The following is a 16,673-nucleotide window of genomic DNA, read 5'->3' on the forward strand; positions in this document are numbered from 1 at the left end:
GGTGTGGGCAGGGCATCCATGGTCTCCCTCATGGCGTTGAGGTTCAGCACGGCTGAGCCGCCGCTACTGCTCGCCATGGCGGGCGGACATCATTGCAATTTTTAAAAACATTGGTATGTGACAAGACAAAGCATTAGGTAATCCCTTAAATTATAACCTTGTGAGGCTGTATTAGAAGAGTCACTCTTATTTGGGCTGCAAGACATTTGATCACTTTTATCCAGAGAAGATAGATTGCCTCCCTGCTGAGAGCTCTCATTCCATTAGTGGGAACAGATAGTGTATCATTTCCTACCTGCTTCTCCAATATCTCAGTAGGTAATCTGCATAACTTCCGTGCTAATTATTCTGAAAATATGTAACAAGGAGAATGACGTTAACACTAAAAACTGCAATAGTCTAGCATTAAGGAATTAGGTATGCCTCTGTAGTAATGGTGTTGTCAGAAGCATTGTTTCTGATTATAGGGGAAGATTAATAAAATTGTACCTCACTGGATGAAAAAGAAAAACTGCAGACAGTACATCAAGTGCTTTGAAAAGCAAATGATCATGTCCATACTGCTACAAGAGTACCAGAAGAATTAACACCTACATGTTGATTCAGCCTAAAAATAATGATGAAAAGGAGTAATGTGGCCTAGTGGAAAAAAGCACAGGCTTTGGAGCTAGAAGACCTGGGTTCTAATGTAGTCTTTGCCACATGACGTCTTTGTCACCTTGGGCAAGTCACTTGACTTCTTTGTGCTTCAGTTGTCTCATCTGTAAAATATGAATTCCATACCGGTTCTCCTTCACCGTCAGACTGTGACTCCCATATAGGACAGGGATTGGTTCCAACCTGATTATAATAATAATAATAATAATAATGACATTTATTAAGCACTTACTATGTGCAAAGCACTGTTCTAAGCACTGGGGAGGTTACAAGGTGATCAGGTTGTCATATGGGGGACTCACAATCTTAATCCCCATTTTTACAGATGAGGGAACTGAGGCCCAGAGAATAATAATAATAATAATGATGATGGCATATATTAAGCACTTACTATGTGCAAAGCACTGTTCTAAGTGCTGGGGAGGTTACAAGGTGATCTGGTTGTCCCACGGGGGCTCACAGTCTTAATACCCATTTTACAGATGAGGGAACTGAGGCCCAGAGAAATGAAGTGACTTGCCCAAAGTCACACAGCTGACAATTGGCAGAGCCGGGATTTGAACCCATGACTTCTGACTCCAAAGCCCGGGCTCTTTCCACTGAGCCTCACTGCTTCTCTAAGTTAAGTGACTTGCCCAAAGTCACACAGCTGACAAGCAGCAGAGCCGGGATTTGAACCCATGACCTCTGACTCCAAAGTCCGGCCTCTTTCCACTGAACCACGTTTCATCTACCCTAGGATTTAGTACAGTGCTTGCTTGGCAAATAAAACAAATAACTATTGTAAATTATTATTATGATTATTAGTGTTATTATTATCAGAGCATTAGTAAAGCTCTTAAAGAACTCCGGTACTGTCCCCTTGGGCGGAAATGTGTGGCAAGTGAATATGACTATAGGATGAGCAGTATCAGGATGTGGAACTACTCCTAATTCTTAATCTCTGTCCATTGCTACTGGCCAAATCCTTGGTCCTTTGGGACAACCAGGACCCCGTTGGCAAACAGCCATACCTCAAAATTCCCTCAACTCCCTCCCAACAGTGGAAATCCTAACTCCCTTCTTGTTTGTATGGTGCTATCCTCAACCTTGCTGGGGCTCTAAGGGTGACAACCCATTTGCCAGAAACAGCATGCTGCACTGGGACCCTCCTTATGGTTCATGCGGAGAGAAGACTCTTGCATTTCCACCTGAGCACTGTTGTCTCAGATAACCATTCTCTTCATTGACTCTTTCCTAAGAACTCACAGAGTGCTTATTGTAAAATGTGAATCTGCTGCACCCTTAGTTGGTATTCTAAACTGGTTTCATCTCATCTTAGACTCTTTTTTAAGAAAGACCTCACTAAATTTTTTATTTGTGATGTGCAAAACACTTACCTATTGACTACCTGCTTTGTGTCATGAGGTTAATTTCAAAGTTACAGCCACATTTCTTGCCAATTTGAATTGAAATTGAATTAATTCGGTTTCACACTTATACTCCTCCAGGAGTTTCACCATTAATTGATTTGCAGCAGAATGAGTGTTTAACCAAGACCTTGAGTTTCCATATTCATAAAAGTCCCAAGTAAAACTGGGAACAATAGTTTGAGCTCAGAAGATCAGCACAGCCAGATAGGGATTATACTGGATTGTGTTAGTAAAGATTATATTTTGTTTTAATAATGAATTGCCTCACCTTTTTCCTTTCAGCTTTCTAATGACCTTTCTTCTTTTTTTTTGAAGAACAAGTTCTTTTGTGGCTTCTCAGTTTAATTTCCACATTTATTGCCCTTAACCTGCCATTTTTGGGATGAAAACCCTGAAGGACTAATTTAAAGATGTAACAGTAGTATCCTTTTTGCACCATCCTGAATAGTGAAGCCCATATCAACAATCACTTTTTGGGTAATAAAACATACAGGGATTTTCCAATGTACATTTTACTTGCATGAAAGAGTGCCTTTAAAAACTAAGATAGGACAGGAACCAAAACATAGTTTTAGTCAGTAACAGTCTACAGTTTCATCTTTTTTAAACTGCCCCACTCTAATATGAAGCATGGATGTGCTCCCTTAAACAGAAATGTTAACCAGACAAAATGAAGATAACTGACAATTCTCCCAACATTTCCATAATAACCGGTGTCAGTGCTGCATAAATCTTCTCTTCAATACTAGAGGCATGGTATTCACTGCTACAGGCAAAGACTACTAGTATTTACTACTACAGTTGTGATATACTAATGTATCCTAAAATGTCTGAAAAAATACGCTGACATAAGACTTCACTAGATCAAAGAAAAGTCACATGTTTTCTAAAGCTACACAATATAAAATTCAAGCATCCTCATATTTCCAGCATTCTGTGGCCTACAAAGGGCATTTCATCTGCCTGATTAATTGCTCTCCTTATCATCTCATTTTATGGAGAAGCAACATTGTGTAGGGGAAAAAACACAGGTCCGGAAGTCAGAGGATTCTAATCCAGGCTCTTCCACTTATCTGCTGTGTGACCTTCAGCAAGTCACTTAACTTCTCAGTGACTCAGTTTCCTCATCTGCAAAATGGGGTTCAAGGCCTGTTCTCCCTACTACTTAGTGAACCTATTGAGGGGCTTGATGGTCTTGCATCTACCCCAGGACTTGGCACATAGTACGTACTTAACAAATACCATCATTATTATTATTATCACCCTGTATCTCTCTAACTGCCACTTTCACACTTTCAGCATTTCCTTGCCACTTAAACATTTAGGTACTCATAAACCTTTCATAACACATATGTATATATCTGTATGTTTTGTTACCTCCTCCTATCTGTAGTTGATTTTAGTGTCCATCACCCTTACTGGATTGTAAACTCCTTTTTTTTTTTAAAAAAAAAAGTATTTCTTAAGTGCTTACTATGTGCCAGGCACTGCATTAAGCAATGGGATAGATACAAGCTGTTCAGGTTAAAAACAGTCCCTATGCCACATGGGGCTCACAGTCTTAATTCCCTTTTACAGATGAGGTAACTGAAGCACAGAAAAGTTAAGTGACTTGCCCAAGGTCAGACCAGTCTGCTGCAGACCAGTAGCAGAATCAGGATTAGAACCCAGGTCCATCTGACTCCCATGCCTGTGCTCCATCTACTAGGCTATGATGCTTCTTGAGGCAGAATCATGGCTACCAATTGCACTGTACTATTTCAAGTACTCTGCATACAGTCGATGCTAAATGACTGATTGATTTAAAATCATTAGGCATTCAAACCTTGATTGATGAGTATTACAGTGAAATTTTGAATATAGAACACTGGACAGTAATAGAAGTTACCTGGGAGTTAAGCATTTGTCAGATGTAAGCCTAGAAAATGAATTCTTCATCAGGACTTTTAACTTGAAGTATTATCATATTGATTATACTGATATTTGTTAAGAGTTTATTACTGCCAGCCGCTGTAGAGAAGCAGCATGGCTCAGTGGAAAGAGCATGGGCTTTGGAGTCAGAGGTCATGGGTTCAAATCCCGGCTCTGCTAATTGTCAGCTGTGTGACTTTGGGCAAGTCACTTAACTTCTCTGTGCCTCAGTTACCTTGTCTGTAAAATGGTGATTAAGACTGTGAGCCCCCGTGGGACAACCTGATCACCTTGTAAGCTCCCCAGTGTTTAGAACAGTGCTTTGCACATAGTAAGTGCTTAATAAATGCCATCATTATTATTAGTATATACAAGGTAATCAGGTCAGACATAGTCCCTGCCTTACACGGGGCTCACAGTCTAAGGGGAAGGGAAACCAGCTATTGAATCCCCATTTTGCAGATGACATAGCTGAGGCACTGAGAAGTTAAGGGACTTGCTCAAGGTCACACAGCAGGCAAGTGACAGTCAGGGATTAGAACCCAGGTCCTTTGACTTCCAAGCCCCAATTCTTTCCCTTAGGCCACACTTCTCATAATTTTAAGTCATACAGACCTGGGCAGATCTTTTTTTTGTTAATAGCTCCCTTGAAAGACAATGAGTCACATTTGAAAAAAAGACTGACATTTTTGAAAGAATCAACTGAAAATTGTAAAAAAAGAGTGATGGAAAGTTAGCCACATGAGTAATAGCTTAGCAAGTTTTTCATGTTGAACCTTGAAAAAGGATGGCTGTGAGAGTGTCTAATTTCAATGTCTAATTACAGAATAGTGGAAATGAATAAGGAACAAGAGTGAACGTCATTCTCAGGGTGGGAGGATGCTTGGTTATGTTTTCTCATCTAAGGGTAATGTACATTTGCAGCAACCTACCAACTCAAATTATGGGAATTACTAGCATAAACGGATTTTTAGAACCAAGTAAATAGTGTTGGGAAAAGCTAAACGTTTGGGGGTTATAGCCTAGAGAGACAAAGTGGTTTCCTGATTCAAAGCTGGTCTTTCTTCAAGAGATGTTCCAGGCACCATTCTGGGCCACTTATCCTCTACTGCAGCCTTTCAGCACTTATGTCTCTATCCTTGTATTCTGACATTATCTCTATCTGTAATATATTTTACCATGTTTCCTCCACTAGATTGTAAGCTCTTTGAGAACAGGGATGCGTAAAACTCTATGCTCATGTTCTCTCCTAAATGCTTAGGTCAGTATGAATACAGAAAGCACTCAATAAATGCCACTGGTTGATGTATTAATTTTGGATATTTTGTGTTTTCTCACACATTGAGTAGTGGCGCCATTCAACTACACTAGTAAAGACACAGCTAAAGTGGAAAGTTGAGATAATTATCTGGATCAAACAGGAGGAAAACTCTTCTACTACTTAGAAAGAAGCAATTTTTGTTTTCTCCCCAGTTCAGTTATCCAGAAATTACTGGCAGGCTAAGCCTAAAATGAGATGATGATCAAAATAATTATAAAAGTAACAATAATAATCATAACAGAATAAAATTATAATTAAGATCAAATTACTTTTTCATTGTCAGGAAAATGTATAACACCCTGACCAGAAAGATAAATTATTGGAAAGTTTTACTTGAAAATAGCAAGCCAAAATGAAGCAAAACAAAAGATTTCCACTGGATTTCCCTCAGTCTCTGGGTCTGTGTCTTTGTCTTTCTTGTAATATCTGAGGAGTTATCTGCTTTTACATTCTGAGGATATTTTGCTAGTCCAGATGGTGTAAAAATTTTGTGCCTTAGGAATATGTTATAGTCAATATTGTATTGGCACTCAAGAACCTCTAACACTTTAGGAATTTAAAAGAGAGGAAACAGGGATGATTAGACATTTGTGGTTAGAATCAGAATATCAGCCTACAGTATGCTTTCCTTTCATCAGTGAAGTTAGACTTGATGAAAATGAGCATATTTAGTGTAAACCTATTAATATCATCTTAAAGTTTTAGAATTTTATATGAACAACTCTTCACACATGAACTTTTCTTCTTATTTAATTGCCTAACCGCTACTTAAAATTTGATGTTTTTACTGCATTTATTGCATCGAAGATCTAAATAACTGCATTTATGTTATTCTAAGTAATGGATACACCTGATTGTTAATATATATGTAAAATGAAAACTGTAAATCCATAAAAATATAAAATACAGTAAAACATTGTCATTATTGCTATTTACAGGCAATACATTTGATGAAAGGTTTTCAGTTTATTCATTGAATGCATAAAGAATAGAGAGAAAAAGAGAGATAGAAAAAAGAGTCAGAGAGAATGAACTGTCCTTTGGATTCAAGGATGACACTCTGGGTAATAATAATCTGTGTATGTGTCCATGTCCGGTTAGATTACTGCATGCCTGAAAATTGCTTCCATTTCAGGTGTGCATGAAGAATGTTCCAAACAGCCTGGTGGTATTTTGGGTTCTGCCTCTGCCAAAAACATTCAGAAGAGATACACCATCTCTGATTTCATCCAGTTTTCTGTGATTAAAGGCAGAGGTTCAACTATAAAATGCCATTGGTGATCTCTGGTAAAGGGACACATGAAAACTTATTATAGACCAAAGTTACCATATAAGTTAATTTGATGTCAATATTTCAACCCCAAAAAACTATGGTCTGAGCTTCGTAACTCCTTACCATTAGCTTTAAAGCACTTAATCATCTTGTCCCCTTCCTACCTCACCTCACTATTCTCCTACTACAACCCAGACTGCAAACTTCACTCCTCTAATGCCAGCCTATTCACTGTACCTTAATCCTATTTCTCCAATGACCTCTTGCCTGCCCCTGGCCTGGAACGCCCTCCCTCTTTATATCTGGCAGACAATTATTCTCTCCCACTTCAACGTCTTACAGAAGGTGCATCTCCTCCAAGGCCTTCTCTGACTAAGCCCTCTTTTCCTTTACTTCAACTCCCTTCTACGTCACCCTGACTTGCTCCCTTTATTCATCTTATTTTTGTTATTTATATTAATGTGTGTCACCAGCTCTAGACTGTAAGCTTATTGGTAGCAGGGAGTGTGTCTGTTAACTGTATTGTATTCTCCCAAGAGCTTAGTATAGTGCTCTGCACACAGTAAGCATTCAATAAATACAACTGATTGATTGGTTAATAGCTATCACAAAAAAGAGATGCAAGTTACAGCACTCCCAGCCAATAGATCCTCTGCCCAAGCACTGCCTACTCTTTATTCCTTCCAGGGGTCACTTCTAGACAGTCTAAATTTCTGGGGTGAATTTTCCTTCCCTACTACTACTAAATCCCCTTCTCCAAAGTCACCATCTTCTGGTGTCATCTTGTCTTACTTACATTCACTCCCCACAGGAAGTTCATTAGTCCATTCATAGGCTTTAGCAAGAGGAAGAATGAAAAACAAAGGATGTGTTTGAACTCAGTTCAGCTACTAGGTGAAAGGAAAGATTCCTTTGCAATCCCTGAATAAATATCAATCAATAGTAGTTACTGAATGTCTACTGTATATAATAATAATAATAATAATGGCATTTATTAAATGCTTACTATGGGCAAAGCACTGTTCTAAGCACTGGGGAAGTTACAAAGTGATCAGGTTGTCCCACAGGGGGCTCTCAGTCTTAATCCTCATTTTGCAGATGAGGGAACTGAGGCACAGAGAAGTTAAGTGACTTGCCCAATGTCACACAGCTGACAATTGGCAGAACTGGGATTTGAATCCATGGCAAAACTGGGATTTGAACCCATGACCTCTGACTCCAAAGCCCATGCTCTTTCCACTGAGTCACACTGCTCCTCTCATATAAAGCACTGAATTAAGAGCTTGGGAAAGCTCATCAGAGGGAGGAAACATGATCTTTCCCCAGAAGTGTTTGGGGTTTTTTTGTATGTTTTATAATTTAATTACTTTTCTGGACATTAAGGTTTATAAATGTCATCATTTACATAGTTTGACAGATTAGAATCCAATATTACTAATATGTTCACTGGTGATTATGCCATTCATTCAATCATATTTATTGAGTGCTTACTGTGTGCAGAGCACTGTACTAAGCACTTGAATAATAATGATGGTATTTGTTAAGCGCTTTCTATGTGCAAAGCACTATTCTAAGCACTGGGGGGATACAAGGTGATCAGGTTGTCCCATGTGGAGCTCACAGTCTTAATCCCCATTTTACAGACGAGGTAATTGAGGCACAGAGAAGTGAAGCAACTTGCCCAAAGTCACACCGCTGACAATTGGTGGAGCCAGAATTTGAACCCACGACTTCTGACTCCAAAACCCAGGCTCTTTCCATTAAGCCACGCTCAGCTTTTTACACATTCAGATATTTAAAACTGAGGATGTATTTTTCTTTGTCCTTTCATTATCAGCTCCCACATTTGGATTATATTTCAAAACATACAGTTTCTTTTACGTAGACTTATTTTTCTTCTTTGTTTCCATTGTAGGTTGAAGCTGCTAAATAAAAACAGCCACAGAGCGAGGGTGGTGTCTAAAAAAAGAAGAGGTAAACTGTTTTGCTTTTTTTTTCCACTTACATTCAAAGTTTCTAAAATTAAGTAGGAAAATCCAGGGAGAGGTGTGGGTGAAACAAAAGATTCATAATTCCTTAAACTTTAGTCTTATTTTATAAATCTGTTGGAAATTTGAATTTTAAAATACTAAAAGAAATAAAACATATATAAATCTAGAATACCATCATCAGCTTAATGAGCTAAGAGGTTAAATACCCATCAAAAAATTGGCAGAATTTATTGACCAACTATGCCTTGCAAAGCGCTGACAATATGGTGTAGTGTAAAGAGCTCAGGTCTGGGTGTCAGGGACCAAACAATAATAATAATTATGGCATTTGCTAAGTTCTTACTATGTACGAAGCACTGTTATAAACACTGGGGTAGATACAAGGTAATCAGGTTGTCCCATTTGGGGCTTACAGTCTTAATCCCCATTTTACAGATGAGGTAAAATGAGATGGGAAAGCCACTTAACTTCTCTGTGCCTCAGTTACCTCATTGCTTGTCATCTGGGCTGAAGTGGCTGCTGTTCCTCTTCAGAGCAGTGGGGTGCTGGAGTCTGCTTGGAATGCAGTCCCCTGAACTGGAAATTTGAGGAGTGCCAAAGTGACAGTATGAGCATAAATTCCGCCAGCCTACTTAAGGAGTTGGGTTGCTCAGATAAAGCAAAGGATGGTCAGTCTCCAATGCAGTCTCCCTTAACACCACTCAACCCATCAAACTAACCTTTGTCGGATCTGTTCTTCTTCACTAGAAGAAATGGTAAATGAAAAAGCAGAACTATTAATTAAAAGCTACTCTAAATATATCACTTTTTCTCAATTAATGAGAAAAGTAGAACTTTTCTAAAGGGAATTTTGCTTGCCATTTATGGAGCATGTGCTATGCATTAAGAAAATGGAGAGGAAAATTTGCCACAGAAATGCAAAAAGAAGTAGAAAAGTATCATTTAGAATGAACCATGAACTTATAATATAGTTTATGTTATTTTTATTTGATCTTGTAAGAGTAGGAGAAGTATTCTATAATGAAAAAGCTTTCCTTTGCCTCTAAAATAGGTGTTAGGGAAAAAGTTTTATTTATACAACACCTTTGGTTATACCCACCTGCACCTTTTATTCTGCTCTGGAAAGAGTACTATCTACCAGGCAACCTTCAAAAATGCGGTTATGAATTGGAAACATTACTAAAATTATTTCTCCAAAAATGACTAAGAAATGAGACTTTCAGTAAAGCACCTACATGGTCTGGGAATCATAACAAAAGGAAGACAAACAGAAATCTGGGGTGTGATAAGCAGCTCAAGCCAAGGAACGCAGGTGACAAGTGGAGGGATACCAAAGCTGAAAAAATCCTCAGCTTTGCCATGCCAGGGTTTTACTCATAACTGAAGAAACTAATTATTCCCAGGTGCATGCATATCTCTCTTCCCTGCCTCCTGCCAAACCACATACTCACACAAACAGAACTCATCCCCACAGTTATTGGTAAAAGTAGATACAGCATAGAAGGAGTTAATATCAAAGCATCAACCATTGTAAGCTTTTGGCTTGATCAGTTTTTGATGTAGCACCAAACATATACTTTTAAAATTGGAGACCTTCATTCCATGGCCAACTGCAATTATTCTTACATTCAGGAAATTATGTCACTGTGTGTTTTAAATTTTTCTTTCTGCTTCTCCCATCGTATTATTGTTGTTCTGAGGAATTTTACATGCAAACCTTTCCTCAAGCTTCAGGATGGTAACCAAAGGGAATGTGACAAATGAATAATAACAAAATGGGAATTTCATGACCAGGGAGTTTAAGCTTCATGCAGAAATTAAATTTAAGTGGCAGAAGTGATATGGACTATTTCCCATCAATTTGGTGGAGAATGTCTTTATCCTTAAGCCTAATTACCATTTAATGGGTATCATGTGTAAAAATATTTTCTACATCACTAATTTCATAAGTATTAGTTTTACTTTTATAATTCATAAATATCTCAGACTTTATGATTATATTTAATGGAAGTGAGTTTAAATTCCATTTCACTGAAAAGTAACAAACTTGATAAATGTGTATATTTATGCAAAATGGCCACATTTGATCATGCTTCTCAGTAATTACCAAGTTTGTTATTTGGGGAGACTCCTAGAATTTAGAACGGTAGTATTATTATCAGTCAATGATATTTGAGGGTTTACTGTGTGCAAAGACTATACTAAGCTCTTGGGAAATGCAACAGAGTTGTATTATAGTAACGTGTTTATAATAATAATAGTGATGACATTTATTAAGCACTTACTATGTGCAAAGCACTGTATCGCTGGGGAAGTTACAAGGTGATCAGATTGTCCCACGGGGGGCTCACAGTCTTAATCCCCATTTTACAGATGAGGTAACTGAGCCCAGAGAAGTGAAGTGACTTGCCCAAAGTCACACAGCTAACAATTAGCGGAGCCAGGATTTGAACCCATGACCTCTGACTCCAAAGCCCGTGCTCTTTTCCACTGAGCTATGCTGCTTCTCTTGAACGCAGGTCTTTATAGACATGTTTATAGACGTATTCTCTGTCCACAAGGAGCTTGCAGTCTTGAACGGTAAACAGACATTAAAATAAATTTTGTTTATGCATGCGAGTGCTTTGGGGCAGAGGGGAGAGTGAATATCAAGTGTTTAAAGGGGTATAGATCCCAGATCATAGGTGATGCAAGAGGGAGAAAGACAGGGGAAGTGAGGCTTTAGTGAGGGAAGGCCTCTTAATGTGATTTTAACAATGCTTTGAAGGTGGAGAGAAGGGAGGCACGTTGTAGTTGAGCGAGGATGTGGGCAAGAGGTCAATGGTGAGATAGATGAGAATGAGGCACAGTGAGTAGGTTGGAATTAGGGAGTGAACTGTGCAGGCTGGGCATCATTTTACTGAAAAATATGATATGATAAGTATATGCATTTTGCCACATGTAATAGGCTATGACTGGGGTATATACAAAATAATCAGTCAAAATCATGGTCCATATGTAACAGGTTAAGACAATGAGACAGAGTTCCAGCAACTTGTACCAGGTCTCACAGTGGCAGAGCTGGGCCTAAGCCCTGGGTCTCCTGGCACCTAGTGCTATGGGCTTTCTACTAGGCCATGTTGCTCTCTCAAAATAATTTGGCACAGATGGGAACTAGAGGTAATATTAAAACCTTTTCAAATTTTTACTTTGACACTTGGACATTTGGGCTAACAGGAAGCTGAGGAGATCAGTGGGTTAGCCTATTAATTCAAATAGTTCTACTGGTCATAGGGAAAAGGAAATCACTGTTACTCATTTAAAAAATGTGGAGTGATCAGTGTAGTGATTGTTATAGTTCATTGGGCCTTGGGTTGTTTATGGAGGGAGGCTTTCTTGGGCTGGGAAGATCATTATATGGGGTCAAAGACCCTCTCAATAGAACAGTACTTATTGCCACACGTTTGTTTGTCCTTCAAATTCTACTCTGAGTTTTGGAAGTTTTACATCATTAATTGGGCATGACATTGAAATGACTAAGTTGGTAATGGAGAACAGAACTGGGAGTCAGGAAACCCAGTTCTAATCCTACCTTGGCCCTTTGCTTCCTGGGTGACCTTGGGCCATGTTCTTTACTTTTCTTTGTCAGTTTCTCCATCTTTCAAGTGGGGATTCAATACGTGTTTTCCCTCCCCCTCAAACTGTGAGCGCTACAAGTAGAAGGAACTTTTTCTCAACTAATCATACTGTACCTATCCCAGAACTTGACACATAGTAAACGCTTAACAAATACCATTATTATTATTATTATTACTGTTACCATTATTAATAAATTGGATTTAGGGATGAGTAGTTCCCAAGGCAAGCTCAAATAACCGAGGCCTGGAGCAGTATCCAGTGTTTGCTTTCTGATTGTGGAAAGGAATCTATGGGGAATGGCTTGGGCAAAACTCCAGATCTCAGCTCTTACAGCACAGAATTCCTGGGGCCCTTGAGGGTTGAGGAGGTGTAAAGGTCTTTGCCAAGGGTTCTTTGCATTTTTTATGGCATTTGGTAAGTGCTTACTATGTGTCAAACACTGTTCTAAAGGTTGGGGAAGGTACAGGTCAATTAGATCGGACTCAGTCTCTGTCCCTCATGGGGTTCACAGTCTATGTGAGAGGGAGAACAGGTTTTGAATCCCCATGTTACAGTTGAGGAAATTGAGGCACAGAGAAGCAAAGTGACTTTCCCATGGTCACACAGGAAGCAGTCATCAGAGTTAGGGTTAGAACCCTGGTCTTCTGACTCCAAGACCTCTGCTCTTTCCACTTAGCCACATTGATTCTCCCCAGTTAAAGTCAAAATTCTGCAACATGACTCAGGTCATCAGGTGGAAGATCTATGGACAGCTCCCTCTTCCCAAGTCTGGGGGTAGCCCCACGAGGAGCAAAATTCCTTCCCAAGTAGAGGGAGCTCCAACTAGAACAGGGAGATTTAGCCACAAAGCACCCCTGACTGTGTTACCTAGTTTCTTAGTGACCGTAAAGTTTTAAAAAAAGGGTTTCTGGAAAGGAAGTCAGAGTAACCTATCTTTAGACAGACACTTTTACAGTTGTGACTATCTGCACAGCCTGTTTGTTCAGGTTATAACATTGCAAAATAGTGTGGTGCAATTGGGCTTGCTGCAAGATTGATAACCATGTGCCTGGTGCTAAATCTTCAGTGTCAGGAAGGAAGTCCAATCACAATGATCAAATTTTAAATATTTTATTAATAAATACAATTTATTAATAAAACAAATAATAATTTGGGTATATGTTAAATTCTTTTGTACCAGATACCATACTAAGAGCTGTGGTAAACACATTATAAGCAGATTGGACCCAGTTCCTGTCCCTCACGGGCTAAGAAGGAGGAAGACCAGTGATTTTAATTACAATTTACAGAAAAGGAAACTGAGGCACAGAGAAGTTGTGTGATTTGTCCCAATGTCGCACTGCAAGCAAGTGCCAGAGATGGGATTAGAACCGAGTTTTCCATTTATGGATCATCTACTGTGCATAGAGCATTGTACTAAGCCCATGAGATAGTGTCATAAAATTAGTCAATGTGGTCCCAGCCATCAAGGAACTTACAATCTAGCAGAGGAAGGCAGACACAGAGTATTTTTTTTTCAATTAAGTGTAGACCTGATCATCATCATCATCATCATCAATCGTATTTATTGAGCGCTTACTGTGTGCAGAGCACTGTACTAAGTGCTTGGGAAATACAAATTGGCAACAGTGGGCTCACAGTCTAAAAGGGGGATCTAAGTGGATGTTAAACTTTTTGATGTGGAATAATTTCTAAACAACACTAACCAACTTGAATTCTTTTCAACATCACTTTGACATTCATTCCATATTAACTATCCTTTCTACTGTCAAGATTGGACATTGCTAGCCTGTTGGTTTTTGCAAAGCACCTTTAAAACATTTTCAAACTGGATTGCTTAGCATTTTTTTCTAAATTTCCTCAGAAAATGCCTCAGTTCCCAATAAATTGAGTTCTCTTTTCTCTAACAGATGGAGATAATGGAGGCTCAGAAGTATTAAGTGATGTCCAAAGCTAATTCAGCAAATCAATAGTACTGTTGGAAAATAAAACCTTCAGAGAGATGTTAAAGTTGGAGCATATTTTTCCAGGAAGGGAAGACTGCTCTTAAATAGCCAGAGGTGAAGAGTTAAGGCACTTAAATGATATCTGTGGGACAACTGAGGATCTTCTTTTATTTTTAGTAGAAATACTTGTTTTGGAAACAAATTACTGAATCTGGTTAATCCTTCCTCCCCCTGCACCCCCGGATTTTAATAGCACCCCGGAGCAAAAGGAAAACATGAATGGCTGCTATTTAGTTTCACCTGAGGTCAGCAACTCTACTAGATAGAGATAGAACTATCTTGGCTCTTTTGCCCTTTAGGAATCACGTTTTTTCAGGTCTATGACCACTACCATCCAGAACCTTGCTCATTTTCTTGGATTTGACTTAAAAAAATAATAATAGAATTTTGTAGTCTAACTCTGTGGTTGTTGTAAAGACAATTCTCTATCTATAATGCATTCATTCCAGAGGGTACTGTGTATAATATTTGTTTGAATGGGAAGTCCCAGAACTATTTAAGAACTTTTCATTTCTTAAAATAAACACTGTAAGGAACAGTGAAAGATTGGAAGAGATGATGAGTGGTGTGTTTTGTGTTAAGCATAACTATGTCTAAAAGAAGGAAGCCTTTGCTACATTGTAAAAATAGACACGATCCCTCTTCATTAAAACAAATAATTTTGTTGCCTGAAAGTCTGAGATGCTTGGGTCCCCAGAGTGCCAGGTACCAAGATATGTGTGGTATTCATTATTCATATTGTTATCATTTCTTAGGACATGGTTTGCATCTAAAATATCAGCAAGTACTGTGGTAATTCTGGCTACGTGAAGTCTGAAAAAAGTGCACATCTTAAAAGAAAAATGTTTATATCCTGACAATGATACCTGCAAATCTTCCACTGAAATGCTGTTTTACTCAGTCCCTTATAGACAAGAGGGAAAGAAGTATCAGGGTTTTTTTTAAGTGTTCACCTAATGTATTTACCAGGGTTTAATCACATCAGTTGTATTATTCATCACATCAGTTGCATTATTGTTGACTCCTTTCAGGTCACATTTAATTTGTTTGATAACCTCAGAGATAGAAAGTAAACCCAAGTCAAAGTACCATAGAGGATAAAATAATCTCATGTGTAAAACTTAGATGAAAGGCTGAAATTTATTTTTTTGTGTGAAAAATTAACACAGAGTTTTTTGTGGTTCACATTTTTAATGCAATGAACATGTCATAAATGTGTAGAGCAAGTTTCCCTAAAAGCCAAGCTCTATGGGTGTCTGTCTGAACTGTACCTGTGAAAGATCAAGGCACAGATGAGTTCATTACTTAACTGGTAATGAAACAGGTGTCAGGCTCAAGAGATTATGTAATTTTACAGTTTAAATCTATAAGAAATCTGAATGTGCAGCAATAATGTCTTTATTACTAGTGATCATAACATTGCCCTATTTTCATTCTTACCATATTTATTTGAAAGAGCCACCTACTAAACTATTACTGTATGAGCACCAGATCTAAGCTTCTAAGATGTCTGTAAATCTAAAATGTGGATTCAATTTTTACTCATAACTGAAATGCCAAGCCCAGAGGTGCCAAGGGTGAGCCTTGGCAAGCTGTTGCACAAATTATACTCTGGCCCAGGCTATCATCCCCTCTGGTATCTTAGGATCAATTTGAGCTCTGAGTGTGTACAGCAGCTGCATTCCAAACAACCATCTGAAAATGTCCTCCCTTGTGGTCATCCTTGTTTTTGAAAAATGGTATTTGTTTAGCGCTTACTATGTGCTACTTACTAAGCACTGGGGTAGATCAGATTGGACAGAATCCCTGTCCCCCGTGAGGCTCACAGTCTTAATTCCCATTTTACAAATGAGGAATCTGAAGTCCAGAGAATAATAATAATAATAATCATAATGATAGTATTTGTTAAGCAAATACTATGTGCCATTCATTCAATCATATTTATTGAGCGCTTATTGTGTGCAGAGCACTGTACTAAGCACTTGGGAAGTATAAGTTGGCAACATATAGAGATGGTTCCTAACCAGTAACAGGCTCACAGTCTAGAAGACTATGCCAAACACTGTTCTAAGTGCTGGGGTAGATACACGGTAATCAGGTTGTCCCACTTGGGGCTCACAGTCTTAATTTTACAGATGAGGTAACTGAGGCCCAGAGAAGTTGAGTGACTTGCCCAAGGTCACACAACAGACAAGTGGCAGAAATGGGAGTAGAACCCAGGACTCCCAGGCCCGTGCTCTATCCACTAGTCCATGCTGCTTCTGAAACTTAGTAAACTCCCGGACACTTGAATTCTAATCCTGGGCCTGCCACTTGCCTGCCATTTGACCTTGAGCAAGTCATTGAAATTATCTATGCCTCAGTGAGTCTCAACTGTAAAATGGAGACATTGAAAAGAGTAACCTTGCTTCTGTCACTGTCAAAAGCTGTAAGTGATGAGCCTCCCAAACTATAGTCAGACTCAAATATGGAAGTGAATAATTC

Source organism: Tachyglossus aculeatus (assembly GCF_015852505.1).
Source record: "Tachyglossus aculeatus isolate mTacAcu1 chromosome 12 unlocalized genomic scaffold, mTacAcu1.pri SUPER_6_unloc_1, whole genome shotgun sequence".
NCBI lineage: Eukaryota > Metazoa > Chordata > Mammalia > Monotremata > Tachyglossidae > Tachyglossus > Tachyglossus aculeatus.